At 35.1% G+C, this 14590-nt stretch overlaps 1 protein-coding gene across 8 annotated transcripts in view; it reads left to right on the top strand.

The window, feature by feature from the left end:
- Positions 1–14590, top strand: part of LOC122516327 (zinc finger homeobox protein 3) — a 394212-nt gene that overhangs the window by 138291 nt on the left and 241331 nt on the right. For 2 of the 8 annotated variants that reach the window (XM_043634054.1, XM_043634055.1), the window contains exon 1: positions 5136–5264. The exons of the other annotated variants lie outside the window; for them this stretch is intronic. The gene's annotated coding sequence lies outside the window, so the exon portion shown is untranslated. Of the gene's footprint in view, positions 1–5135; positions 5265–14590 lie in introns of those variants that run through there. 8 annotated transcript variants of the gene reach the window in all.

Genomic DNA, 14590 nt, shown 5'->3' with positions numbered 1-14590 from the left:
GGATTCCCAAGTCTTCGAAGCCCTTTTACTAGCCAACGCGTAATTATTTACAAACGCGTTTTCGTGGAAGGAAATGGCTTACGCGTTCCACTACTATCGATCGATACCACCAACGAACCTTTCTTTCCAAAATTACCAAAGGTCAAAGTCTCTTCTTCTTCGCGAAGACAAATTTTGTTTGTCTCATTCCTTTTTCACTTTCTCTTCCTTTTTTTCTTTTTTATCATTATTATTCTTTTCTTTTCGTTATTTTAAATTCATTCTCGATATCATCGAAGTATGTCTAATTCTTGTGCGACTTTTCTAACGATCTTATGTATTCCCTTTTCAACCCCCCTTCCTCCCCCCTACCACTACCACCATTCTCCTTCTTTTCGCCCTCTTCCTCTTCTTCCTTCTCGCCCTTCTGATTTCTTTCTTTTTCTCTCTCCGGGTGGGTTGATGAAATTAACGAGACGTCATAAGGGCTGAAACATAATTGCGTCAAAAGGCACATACATATATATATATATAAATGACGAGAGTGTAATCGCACGAACTGGCTGCATTGAGTTTAATGTTGAAGAGAAAATAAGAGAGAGAGAGAGAGAGAGAGAGAGAGAATGTCGCATGGGCCGTGAAACGAAATTACGCAGAGAAATATGGAAGGGTCCGCTGTTTCTCATATAAAATACACTACCGGTCAAAATTATTTGACCACGTTAAAAAAACAATAAAAAGTTGGCACGAACGAATTCCTCGTTCCTATTTTTTCTTCTTCAGTATTCGCGTAAGAAATCAATTGTTCGCGTACAAATAATATTATTAATTACTTTTATCCCGAATGTATTATTTATCGTATCAAGAAAAACTTCATTAGCGCGAAACGTATTATTATGATCCATAATTCAGTGTTATATAATTTTTTCTTTTTCTTTTCAATAAAATTACTGCAAAAGAAAAATGCGAAGAATAATGTAAGGATATCGAAAGCAAGCGATGAAGTTAAAAATTTAATAATTAACAAACACTTTGTACAATATTTATCAATTTCGTTCCTTAATCGCGTTTTTATATATTATATTAATAAAATCCAATTTATTTTGATTATTTAACCACGAAAATAAACAACGAACAATTTCAAATTTACAAAAAAAAAAAAAGAAATTCTCGAATTTATTAACGGAGTAGAATAATTTTGAGCGGTATTGTACGTGGCGTATTCGTACACGTGAATCATTTCTAGTCGAAAATAATATAAGAACGGAAGGAAGGTAACGGGGAATTGTAGTAGGAGGCGCGTTGATGAGCAAAACTCATTCCTAATTGCGAGAGACGACGAGGTAGGTTGGTGTCCCACTAGAGAGGGTTGTTCTAGCCGCAAAATGAGAACGAATGAGATAGAATGAAAAAGACAGAAAAAGAGAAAGAGAGAAACAGAGAGAGAGGGAGAGAAAATTTTCACACTATAGGGAGTTTCTTTTCCTTTGCAACCCTCCTACATGGACACAAACCGGACACTTCATACATACAAACATACATATATATATATATATGTATAGGTGAAAAGAGGGAGAAAGAAAAGTCTAGTCGGTTGGGACATGTGTCGTGCTCAAGCATCCGGAAAAGCACACTGAGTTATCTAGGATCCGGACCAAAATACACGGAACACGGAACGCGAAGAAAACGCGCGCGCAAAAGAACCACCCTTATCTCTTTCTCTTTCTCTTTCTCTCTCTCTCTCTCTTTTCTTTTTTCTTCTTTTCCAGTTTGTCCTCTTTTTATCTTTTTCTCGCCCTCGATCTCGTTCGATGCACGATCCCGTCGTCGTGGTCGTGGTCGTCGCGTTTACCTGGACGACGGCCAGCTTTATCGAAGAGTAGCCATCCGGCAAATAGTCCCCCTTTCGAAAGCTCCTTCTAATGTTTGTTTCTCGTTATGACCGTGATCGATAAGTTCCGAATTTATTTTTTCTTTTCTTTTTTTATATTTCATCACTTTCTTCTTTTTTATCATTTTAATGAGGAATGTATGAGAATATGCAAAATCGACTACAATTATCTTCATTTGTTTTTTTCTTCTATTATTATTATTATTAATTGTTCAAAGGAGGGAAATCATTTTCTTTTAAGAACGAATGAAAGAGTATAAATCGAAATTAAGCGTTTCGATTATGGCATTCTAATAATTTCGATGCAACGTAATCGCGCGTATCTCAAAAAGAAAAAGACGATTATACAGAAAATCGTAAAATATATTATTTTCATTTATAACAAGTACGTAAATTATAATATTTCGAATAAAATACAAAACACACCTTGCACACAAACTTTAACGATATAAAACATATTTGATTTGTAATGAAATTTTTCTATACAAAATATTTAACTTATATTTATATTTTGGCTCGTTAAAATAATGACGAACAATGAACATGAATATTTAACGAAATAAAGTTTCACTTTTCTAGGATCGCGTTGAGAATCAATAGATATAAGAGAAAAAGAGAGAGAGAGAGAGAAAGAGAGAGAGAGAAAAAAGGTCGAATAAGGAAATCGATAGAGGAAGAGTGTAGCGTTGGTTGAGAAAACAGGTATGGTTTGGGCGGCTACGGTTATGAATACATTATATCTCCGGTTCCAAGGGATGCTGGCACATGCGCCGATGGGGTGACTCCACCCTGTCCTCCACCGAGAGTTGTTCAGCCTCTCGCACCTTCTCTTTCTCTCTCTCCTTCTCTTTCATTCTATTTCTGTCTCCGTCTTTCTCTATTCTCGTCTCACTCAGTGCTAATTATACATGCGCTAACCAGCCCTCCCTACCAACTGTACCTTCTCTTTCTCTCTCCATTGGCTGGAGTTTAAACCCATGAAAGTTTCCACTGTCTCTCACCACTGGGATTCTACTATGCTCCTGTTGCTTAATTACCGCGGAGGCGTTAACTAACTTCACCGCCACCCTTCTCTTCTCTTCTCTTCTCTTCTCATCTCTCCTATCGCAGAATCTGCGAGTCTGCAACCCTTTTGCCTGCCTTTGGTAGGCGTCGATCTCGTTGATTGGCCAACACTCGTCCTACCGTTCCGTTATTGCAGCAACTTGTTGTAACAACTTCCTATAACTACATTATAATTTACTCTATACTTGATTTTACTCGAATTATGTATAAACTTGTGACTGATTGATAACTAAATTCGTTCATTTTATCGTACAATTTTTTTTGGGTGAGGGAAATTTTGGGGAGGAGAGATGGGGAATTTATTTTCTTTTTCTTTTTCTTTTTTATTGATTTTTTTTTAATCATAATTCTTTTTTTGCCCTTTTTTTTTTCTCAATAGTTACATTCTTCGCGAATCTAAAGGATTCATAAGACATCCACCGGACTACTACTAGAGACCATTATTTAAATTCTCCGACGAAAGAACGGTAGTTATTCTTACCAAAGCGCAACCATCGACCCTGATCATAAATCTACTTTCCAAGGATACGAAGTCGGTGGCGTCGCGAATGCAAAATCGTCGACGAGACTTTCTTACGAAAAAAGAAAGAAAGAAAAGAAGAAAGAAAAAAGGAAACAAGAAAAGATGCATGGGGGGGGAGGAAAAAAATGAAAAATAGGAAAGAAAAAAGATCGTAAAACTATACAAACGAAACGTTCGTTCGTTCGCTCGTTCGTTCGTTCATTCGTTCATATTTCGCGCGATTCTCCTCACGTTTTTATACCATAAGAATCGAGTTATACTAATTCAAAAGCAAATGTCAAGAAGGAAAAATTGACCTTTAAATGTATATACGTGTACACGTATTACATAAAAACGATAAATCGTTACGTCTCAACGTAGATGGAATAAAATCTTCCAAAATGTTCATGAAAAAGTAAAAAAACAAGATCCTTTGCATTACCTATTAGTTATTATTAATCTAATCAAACGAAATGATTTGTTCGAGGTACAATTACTATAGGATGTTTAACAATATTCGTACCGTTTAAAAATGAGGAGATAACCGTGTAACGGAAGCTGAGTAGCCGCCGAGGTCAAACGTAGTAGTACCCCGAGAAGATTCAGCCTCTCGAGAGAGGGTGGAAATGAGGAAGACGAGTTCTCGTGCCGGGGCAACGAGATAAATAAGAAGTCTCGAGACGAGACTAAGGTAGCAGGAAAAAGAAAAGAAAAGAAAGAAAGAAAGAAAGAAGAAAGATATATAGATAGATAGATAGATAGATAGAAAAAAGAAAGAAGGATGAAAGAGGTGGGTAGAAGGGGGAAAGAGGGGGCGAAGTGAAGGGGCGAGGGTGAGGATGAGGGTGGGGGTTGGGAGAAATCGAAGCTCTTTTCCCTTCGCGGGAGGCCAAGAGTGCCGCGAAACGCGGATTCGACAAATCGAAGTGTACCCCTCCCTCTCCTCGTTGATATCGAAGTGGAAGGGGCTAAGAAGAAGAAGTAAAAGAAGAAGAAGAAGAGGAAGAGGAGAAGGAGGAGGAAGAAGAAGAGAGAGTGAGAGAGAGAAAGGGTGGGTGGGAAGAAGGGGAGCGGGGGTACGGCTTCGACGCGCAGGCCCTATGCAAAATAGCTCGGGTGGTGGGGTGGCAAAAGCTAGTGAGACCCCCCGGAGCCGTGCGACGGGGCAAACAACCCCTTAGTTCTGCCGTAGCGCCCGCAGACGCCCCCACCACGTGTGTGTCGCGCGACGACACCGTCCTCGTCGACGTCGACGTCGTCGTCGCCGTTGCCGTCGTCGTCGTCGTCGTCGTCGTCGACGGCAGCGCCACCGGATATAATAATATCGTGCTAACCGCTTATTTTTTTATCCCCTCGCCGACACGTCCTTAATTTAATCATAGTTTTTGTCTTTTTTTTTTTATTTTTATTTTTGCATTTTTTCGTTTCTATTATTTTTATTTTATATCAATACGTGTTTCTATATACTTATCTAACTATCTAACTAACTATCTATCTAGATATCTATCTATTATATCTATGTACCTTTTTATCTTTTTTTATATGTATATATATGTATACATAGATCTATTTAGATCATCGTGTGTTTAAATTCGTTATATTTTAAACCTTCGTATATGTATATACGTATATGTATATACATATATATATATATATATATATATCGGGTAATATTATTTACTAGTTGTTCCCCCCCCCTACCAGTTCAAGTGAGCGAATATTTTGTGGAGGAAGAGTACGTGGGTTTTTCAAGAGAGAAGGAAGGATTCTGTGAGAAGTATCATGAAAAGGATCTTATCGTCTACTCGTCTTAAAGAAGATTATTCGGTACGCTGTAGGTAGAGATATCATTGTGTTTCTGATTATCGTCATCGTCGTTGTCCTCGTCGTCATCGTCATCGTCGTTTTTGTTTTGTATGACAGATCGTGCGAATGGAAGATTGGTCAACCTTCGAATGTCCAGTCAGTCACTCGTCGTTGCATTTCTTTTTTTATCAAAAGTATTGCGCCAACTATAGACGGTCGTGTCGTTTCGTATAAATATAAACGTTGTGGAACACGGATTTAACTTTTCATTTCTGTCATATATATATATATATATATATTATTTTTTCTTCCAACTTTCTTACTTTCAGTTTCTTTTTTACCCTTTCTTTTTTTTTTCTTTTTCTTTTACTATATTTGTTGAACACTTTATTTCTAATAGCGCGAACGAATTGAATGTTTCTTCTTATCTTCCTAGTTGCACGTTCAATATGGTATTTCAGATGTGTATAAGGCTTAAGCTTGCCGACGGTTATTATAGTCCAATGCTACGGATTAAACTTATATTGTTAGTTTAGTTTGTACTAGTTTGGATCTTAAGTGTACACACATCTACCTACTCCCGTATTATTTGTTTCTTTATTTATCATTTATTTCTTTCTTCTTTCTTTTTCTTCGTCTTTATATCTTTCTCTCGTTGCTTTTGTTTTTCCTCTTTTGCCGCGTAAAATTATTCCATTCGATACGAGTAATTTACAGTTTAAAAAGAGAGAGAGAGGGTGGGAAATAGGTATTGCGTAGTTTTAGATCGATATGATAGATCGGATCGATGGAGAAAAAATAAAAAAGGAAAATCTTTTCTAGTAGCTAACGTTGGGTCTTTGTTTTATTTAATATCTTACTTTCCCTCCACCCCCCCCGATCCCCCTCTCACTCTCACTCTCTTCATTTCATTATTTAGTTCTTTTTCTCTATACATTGCAAATGTGGTAGTTATATGGTAGTGTTGGTACATATTTGAACTCGAGTGTGCATAGTCTTTCTCGATTACCGTGTAAGAATCATAGTAACGAACTATAAAGTTTAACTAGAACGCAGTAAGTATGTCTCTTTCTTAACGAGATTTACGCATACATAAATTTATTGTAAATTATTCAAACATTAATTTTTTCATATTTACATATATATATATTCATATATAATATGAAATCATTCATAATTAAAAAAAAAAGAGAAGTCGTACTCGTACGATTATAAAATGATCTTACAAAATAAAGAGACGAGAAATGTGTCAAAATTTATTACAAATAATAAACAATATTCGTTTATTCGTATATTCATTTTGAATTAAAAAAGAAAATAATTATTCTCATTATACAAATGAGTCACTAATCTGTTAACGATTAAAACGAACGATTCGAACGTAACGAATTATTCGAGCGTTGATTGAAAATTATTTAAAAAATAAACAAAAATTATTCATACACGTATATAGTTTAGAGTGACAAGAACAACAATAAAAAATTGTTCTAATATTTTGTACGTAATAGTCGTAATTTCGGATGACAACTCTTCATTATCGTGTAAAAGAGTTCTCGCATGCATGGCGCAGGTGCGCATGAAACGGAGAAGAAAAAATAGAAAGGGAAAGAAAAAAAAGGACAGAAAGAGAGAGAGAGAGAGAGAGAGAGAGAGGAAATGAGGGAGGGAGAGGGAGAGAAGGGAGGGAGATAGGAATGAAGAAGTTGATTAATCGGCGATCGATGAACGTTCGTTGTTACGAACGTTCGCGATTACGTCACCTTGATCATGCTCGACCTCTGTCATTAATTACTTATTAACAGCCGTGTGCCACGAGATAATTAGAAATGCAAATCGCAATTCTCGACACTCGTCATTATTATTTTTCTATAGAGACGAGAAGGATAAAAATCATCTTTTTTTCAATCCATCTCCCTCGTTTATCTTAAATGATGAACTCTTCTTCCTCGTCCTCCTCCTATTTCTGCAACAACAACACCTTCTTCCTTCTTTCCATCCTTCGTTCTTTTTCTTTTTTTTCTTTTTTCTTTTTTCTTTCCTTCTCACGATTTCTTCTTTCGTTTATTTCGCAGCCATCGTGAAAGAGTGGACGAAGGTTAAAGGTCGGAGTCGAAAGACGAATCGTCTTTGGATGGATCGAGAGTCACAACCCGTGCGATTTAATATCCTCTTGAACGAAATTTTCTTTACATCGTGATATTTTATGAATGACATTCTCACCTATCTACCTCTCTACTTCTCTCTCTCTCTCTCTGTTTTTTCTTTCCATTCTTCTTTATCTTTCTCTCGCTTCATTCTCATCTCAAGGCGCGAAAAAGGAAGATTTATTTTTTTAAATTATCCCGTCTGTTTTTTAATTTTCTTTTTTTATTATCTATATTCAATCTTTTAACATGCACGAAGAGAAAGAGAGAGAGAGAGGAATCTTGTAAATTATTTGTCATTGCAATCAGACATTCGACGGGAGACAATTTGCGATGACGATGTCGGCTATTTATTATTATCATCGTATAACCAGAAGAGAAATTTAATAATCTCTTATGTACGAATGCGGAGTGATAAAAATAATAAGAAAAAAAATAAAGAGAAAAAAGAAGATGAAAAACGTTCGATCCGTACGTCGTATAAAAACGATTGAAATTTTTGGCGCGTATGGTAACCCGAAGTTTTGCACGAGATAGCACGAGGTTTGATTTATATTTAAGCGAGATCAATGCCGAAAGGTAAAAGTCAACGACAGGTGGGAGGGAGGGAGGGGTAAAAACTTCCGTTTACACTTTGTACACACTTAGTTGTAAGAGAGAGTGTATGTCGTAAAGCACGAGGAGAGTAGCACGAGCCATAAAGCACCGTTTACTTACATACATTTCTTTCTTGTCTCGCGATCGCATGACAGAACTCAGGTATGCCATAAGATAGATAAAGAGAAAAAGAAAGATAGAAAGAGAAAGAGAAAGAGAGAGTGAGAGTGTGAGAGAGAGAAAGAGAGAAACGTGCGTCCACCTTGATCATTTTCAAGATCTACGATCGATCTTACGTTAGTCCGGTTAACTCGCATAGCACGATAATTATGATCAAACTGGCGCCGATCGTATAGATAGACTTTAATTATTCATTTCTATGCGTATGCAAGGGGGAAAATATTAAAAAAGAAATAAAGGAGAAAGAGAGAGAGAGGAAAGAATAGAAAAATTAAATAAAAACAATATCGATCGTTATAATCTAAAATTGTTGAGAAATATTTAGCGATTAGTTATTTGTAATTATTCAGTTCAACGCGTATGCTACTAGAAGAATATGAAAGGGAGAGAGAGAGAGAGACAAGAATACAAAATAATATAGAAACAATATCGATCGTTATATCTGAGATTGTTGGGAAAGATTAGGCGATTAATTATTTGTAATTATTCATTCAGTTCTACGCGTATATTTTTAGAAGAATAAAAAACAGAATGAGACCGGGGGATAGGTGGGTGGATTGCTGGAAGAGAGAAATAGAAATAGAAAAGTAGACAAAGTAAGATAAAAATAAAATCAATGATTGTGTCAATGATAGTTGTGAAATATTTAACGAATATTTGTTAAATTAATTTGTTTTTTTTCAATACTATCGTAATGAGACCTTGAATTGTGGAATGTTTCTTTTTCTTTTTTGGTTGGTGAATTTTTAATAAGTTTTGCTTAAAATATTTGATGAGATTGATCGATCGATCGATCGATTGATTGATTGATCAAAATAAATCAGCATTATTAACAATAAGTTAGAAAATCCATATAGAGGTTTCGTCGTACTGATTTTAAAATAGTATGAGCTGTACAGAATCCTTACGAGTTGAGGTAATATCGTGGGTATAAAGTTGCTAGTAAAAAGAAAATCGTGTAAAGGTAGAATAATTACATAACAATGTTGTTCAGCCTAGCTGGGGGAGCGCATTGAAACCGACGTTTTAAGGCTTGCTACTTTCGTTACTTCCTTTACTTCATTCTTTCATTCCATCCTTGTTACGTGGGGATCGATAATTCACAACAACGTTAAATTCTTACCACGAACAAACTAGAATGATATTAAAATGTACCATTAAAAAACTACAAAAGTGTAAGGAAATTTAAATAAATTGGTTTAAATCATATTTCTATTGGCAGGTTTTAATTTTTTAATTGAATAAGTAACAACAGATTTACGTAGAGTTATATTGTTTTCCTTTTTGTAGATTACACAAGATTGAATATTTGTTAAAAGTTAAAATGTTATTGTATGATCAAATAATTACTAAATTGTACAAAGTTTTGAAAGTTTTCAAAATCGAATTAGTTAAGAGAATAATGAACAACGTATTAATACACGATGGTATAAAACGAATTTTTCTTTTACGTACGTACATCAATGCCAAATCATTGGAAAACAAAAGTAGTATAATATTAGAATAAACGAAAAAAAAGAAAGTATGAACAACATTGTACTTACCATTTAAACTACATAGTATAAAACATGATTCTTTAAGAATACGAATAGCAACAACGTATCTACGAAGAGGTGTATAATAAATTTGTATACTTACAAAAATGTCGAAGAGAAATAAGAAGAAGAAGAAGACAAATAAAAAAAGAAAAAAAAAAGAACAAGATAGGGAAAGGGGAGGGGGGTTTAAGAAAGAGGATAAATAAAAAAATAATATAAAAAGGAAAGCGGAGAGTGTACGTCATTATGCGAAAAGATTTACGCGCGCATACTCGCGCGTACACCAACGAGAGAGTGAGAGAGAGAGAAAGAGAGAGAAAGAAAGACAGAGAGAGAATTACTGAAGGAGGAAAGTAAAAGAGAGAGAGAGAGAGAGAGAGAAAAGAAAGGGACAGAGAAAGAGAAAAGGAATGAATACAACAAGGCACGTCCTTTTGCGAGTTTACGACATCTGGTAAAATCGAAAGCGCTTGGAAGTATGGGAGGAGAGATCGGTAACGATCGTTGTCCAGGAGGTGATCCTCCGGTTTGAATCCGTTCGCGGAGGGTCGCTGCGGGCGGTCTCGCGATCGAGAGGACGGAACTTACTCTCTTGAAAGAAAGAACAAAAATTTTTTAAACAGAGAGAGGAAGAAAGAGAGAGAGAGAGAGAAAGAGAGAGATCTTTTACGGATCGACTACCAGAACGATGAAATCAGTGACGGAGAAAGGGGCGGACGTAGGCGGTCATTTGTTGCTGTTTATTAATTCGAGGCGAGGCGAGATACGTCCACTTTGTGAGCTTCGGTTGCTCGTTTCGCCCACGCATAAATTTCTCTCTTGTCTCTTTCTCTTTCTCTCTTCTATCTCATTCTATAGTAAACCGTTCTGTGTTTTATGTATATTCTTATATGCATAATGTGTGTATGAACCTTACGTGGATAGGTGCTTGAGTGCGTGAGTGAGTACGTTTCAGTGTGTACGTTTGTCTATATGTGTATGTATGAGTGTGGATGTGTGTGGACGCGCGTGTTTGTGTGTCAACCTTCGGACACGAAGAGGACAATGGCGTACGACGACGACGACTACGATAATGCCGGAATTTTGAATGAAATACGTCCACTTTTTCTCTTCCCCTTTCTCTCTTTCTCTTAAAAAATGAAAGAAAAAGAGAAGAGAAAAAATGCAAGAGAAAGAGCTTTCGAAATTCCAATATAAAGTTTTTGGAAGTGAACGAAACTATATATATATATATATATATATATATATATATATAGAAAACAGGATCACTATGTCTACTACCCTCAAGGGGAAATTGTAAAATCGACCGTAAAACTGTTCTTAGATTTTTGTCAGGAATATGTAATACCTACTGTCTCCCGTTATGGTAGTAATGAATATATCAAATTCGATAATTCCCGCGGGTGAATATACTCGATGCACGAAACGATTTCAAAACTATCTCGATATTCCTATGTGCTGCCTAGGAAATGTCGATTCGCGCGTGAATGTATATTTTCTATCGTTTAGCACGACAAACTCATAAAGGATAAATCGTGATAGGAAAGTGTTATTTTATCGATAGACACCTTTACTGTCGTCATTCTCTTTCTTTCATTCTTCCTTTCTTTCGTTATTTCTTTCGTTATTTCCAAGCGAATTATTACGAATCTAAACGTTTATTTTCAAGCTACGACACGACGTTTTCTCTTTATATTCTTTTTTTATTTTTTTTTTATTTTGTTATTTTATTTTTTCTCAAATTGATTCCATCGAGTGAGTGATTTTATTAGGAGCCGGTATTTTTAAATATTTTTTTGGTATAAGTTGTTTTAACAAATAATCCGTGTTTATAATAAAATGTCAGTGTATTATTATAGCATTACTATGCATAATAGCACAACACTATTAGCATTTTATATTAATTTATATAGTTGTAATATATTTTACAAAATACTAATAAAATAAATAAAAGAGTAAGAATGAAGGTTCAATGAAAAAGAAAAATCGTATCAGAGAATATGGTGGATACTATTTTTAGAGTAGATTTGAATGAGTGATATATTTATTGGATTAATATTTAACAATATATTTTTGATATTTTTAATAGATGTCTTGTATATATGATAAAATATAAATACGTTATTAATAAAAACATTACACTAGCATTTAAAATCAATGTTAAATATTTATAAGAGAATATCAAACCTTGATGCAATCCTACTTAGATTATAAATACTAAAACCACTTAATTGAAATATTAATAAATTATAATTTATGTAGATAGCAAAATATTTTCTACAAAATATCGATCGAATAAATAGAAATAGATTTTAATCGCGCAATAAGAAAGAAAAGGAAAGAATAAACAAAAAAATAAGAGAAATGTTAAAATATAGAACGGTGCCGGCAAATATAGGGGATATTATTTTTGGCTAAAGTACTACTAGCCCATAGAGAAAGAGAGAGGGAAAAGGATAGGAAGAAAGAAAGAAAGATAGGAAATAGTGCAACGAGCTCGTTTAAGCGAAAGGAAAGTGCCTTAGGACAAACTAATATCGATGTAATAATGCCTAAAGTTTTCCACGAGTACTAACCTGCCGCGAGTCTTCTTTTTTTTCCCATCGTTCTCTTTATACCTATTATATTTATAAGAAGGAAAACGGAGCATGCATACATACACACCCCCTACACCCCAACATACAACATACATAAATACATACATACATGCATACTTACATATATATATATATACGTACGCACATATACATATATATATGTACTATATATTAAGTTGAGTCGTAACACGTACTTTTATATTTTACATTTATGAACAAATCGAAGCGTCCAGTTGCATTTCAGTGGCACCTGCATCAACGATTACGTATTCTTTTCTTTCTCACTTTCTTACTTTCTTTCTTTCATGCTTTCTTTCTCGTTCTATCTTATTCTATACGGGCTCATGGACGATAGAGAAAAGGCGACATTAAAAATAACCGTTCTATAGACTCTGCCTATTAAACCACCCACGTTTTCTCTCCATGGTCTCGCCTTACAATCGCGTATCTCTCTTTCTTCCTTTTTATCTGTTTATCTACCCCTCTCTCTTTCTTTCTTTCTCTCTTTTTCTTTCTTCTTTTCTATCTTATTCTCTCTTGTTCCATCTCAGAGCCATTCTAAAACCTGCTCGTCCAGTAGACAGGATGGACTTTTCTCTTTCCATCTCTCGTTCCATGACGGAATTTTTCGAAATTTTCAAAGATCGACCATCTCTATGTACATACACACACACACATACATAATACACAATAATACATAGAGACAAAGACGAAAATAGTCGCGGATCGCGAGATCAAATAAATTCGCATTTGTTATGCAAGAAATAACAAGATTTTCGTTAGTTAAAATTATCTTCAATCAGTTTCGATTAAATGATATCACATTTTTGGATATATCTATAATACGTTTATCGATTAAGCTAAATATTCCTTTCCCCCTCCCCTTTCTCTCTCTCTCTCTCTCTCCCCATCTCTTTTTTCTCGATCGAAAGATAAGTTTATTAATACGATACAAAATTAAAAATGATTAAAAGGTGTCACTCGTGTCAGCGAGTTTATTTATTAAATAATAATATAATAAAAAAAAGAAAGATTATTTTTTATCGCGTGTTTATAATTATAACATCGACACTTTTCCTCCATTTTATGGTATCGCAAATAAGTATCGGAAATAAATCAGGGGAAAGTTAACGAGCGTGAACAGTATGACGACGAACATGTAAAACACAAGATTTAGAGGAGTGGATCGTTGGAAAGTATGTGTATACGGTAATTCAAGTATGAAACTGTATGTATAATATATAATACACTTTACTTACATACAATCGATTTACAAAAGAAACTAATCGTGAATGTTAAAGCATAGAAAAAGGGAGATAGTAAGAGGGAAAGAAAGAGACAGAGAGAGAGAGAGAGAGAGAAAGAGAGAGAGAGAAAGAGAGAGAGAGAATAAGAGAAAAAGAAAAAGAAATAAAAATAAAATAAGCAAAGTTCAAATCATAGTTCATCTTTAACGATCTTGCTTCGTCAGAGTAATACCGATGACGATGTCTCTTTGAATCTGTAAAAGAAGAAACGTGTAAAGTCAATTTCGTTCTTCGGATAACGAGGTCGACCTTCGTGGTCTGTTCTACGTTGAAAGAAATAAAAAAAGAAAGAAAGAGAGAGAGAGAGAGAGAGAGATGTCGATGATTATTATAAGCAACACCATAGCAGTGACTCGTAATACGGGACCCAAACGTTGCTGTAGGTCCACAACCTCTTTCTCACTCATCTGACATTTTCTTTCTTTGTATGTTATTTCTCTCTCTTTCTCTCTTCCTCTCGCATTCTTTCTTTCTTTCTTGTCCTAACGGCTATAAAAAATGATTCTCGCGGCGAAAGACATGTAAATTTATGAAGGCCCAACCAGTCGGGCCCCCTTTTACACATCCGTCCATCCGTGCCTCCCAGACACGCATGCATTGTTATGCTAACAATTAATTAATGTCGCTTTAATTGTACCTCGACGATTCCCCTGGTATCTTCTTTCTCTCTCTCTCTTTTTTTCTTTCTTTCTTTCTTTCTTTCTTTCTTTCCTAACACTTCCTATGTTCTTTCCTACGAAGCCCTTTAGCTACCAACGTCACTTTAGTCCTCGTTCAAATCAACAGCCCTTTGTCTTCTGTACGCATTATATATTTTCTTTTTTGTGTTTTTTTAATTACAGAAAATTAAAACTAACTCTTTTGTCATTGATCACCGTTTGCATAACATTGTTCGTCATTCAATTTCAAAGGTATTCTTTGAATAGGGTTGCATTAATTGTTGGAGCAATCTCTCTCTCTTGTCTTTTGTATATTTTAAAAAGA

The sequence above is a fragment of the Polistes fuscatus genome, unplaced genomic scaffold (genome assembly GCF_010416935.1).
Source record: "Polistes fuscatus isolate 324 unplaced genomic scaffold, CU_Pfus_HIC Scaffold2, whole genome shotgun sequence".
NCBI classification, from domain to species: Eukaryota; Metazoa; Arthropoda; class Insecta; order Hymenoptera; family Vespidae; genus Polistes; species Polistes fuscatus.
Note: the sequence above shows the minus strand (reverse complement) of the source record. Positions and strands in the feature narration are given on the sequence as shown.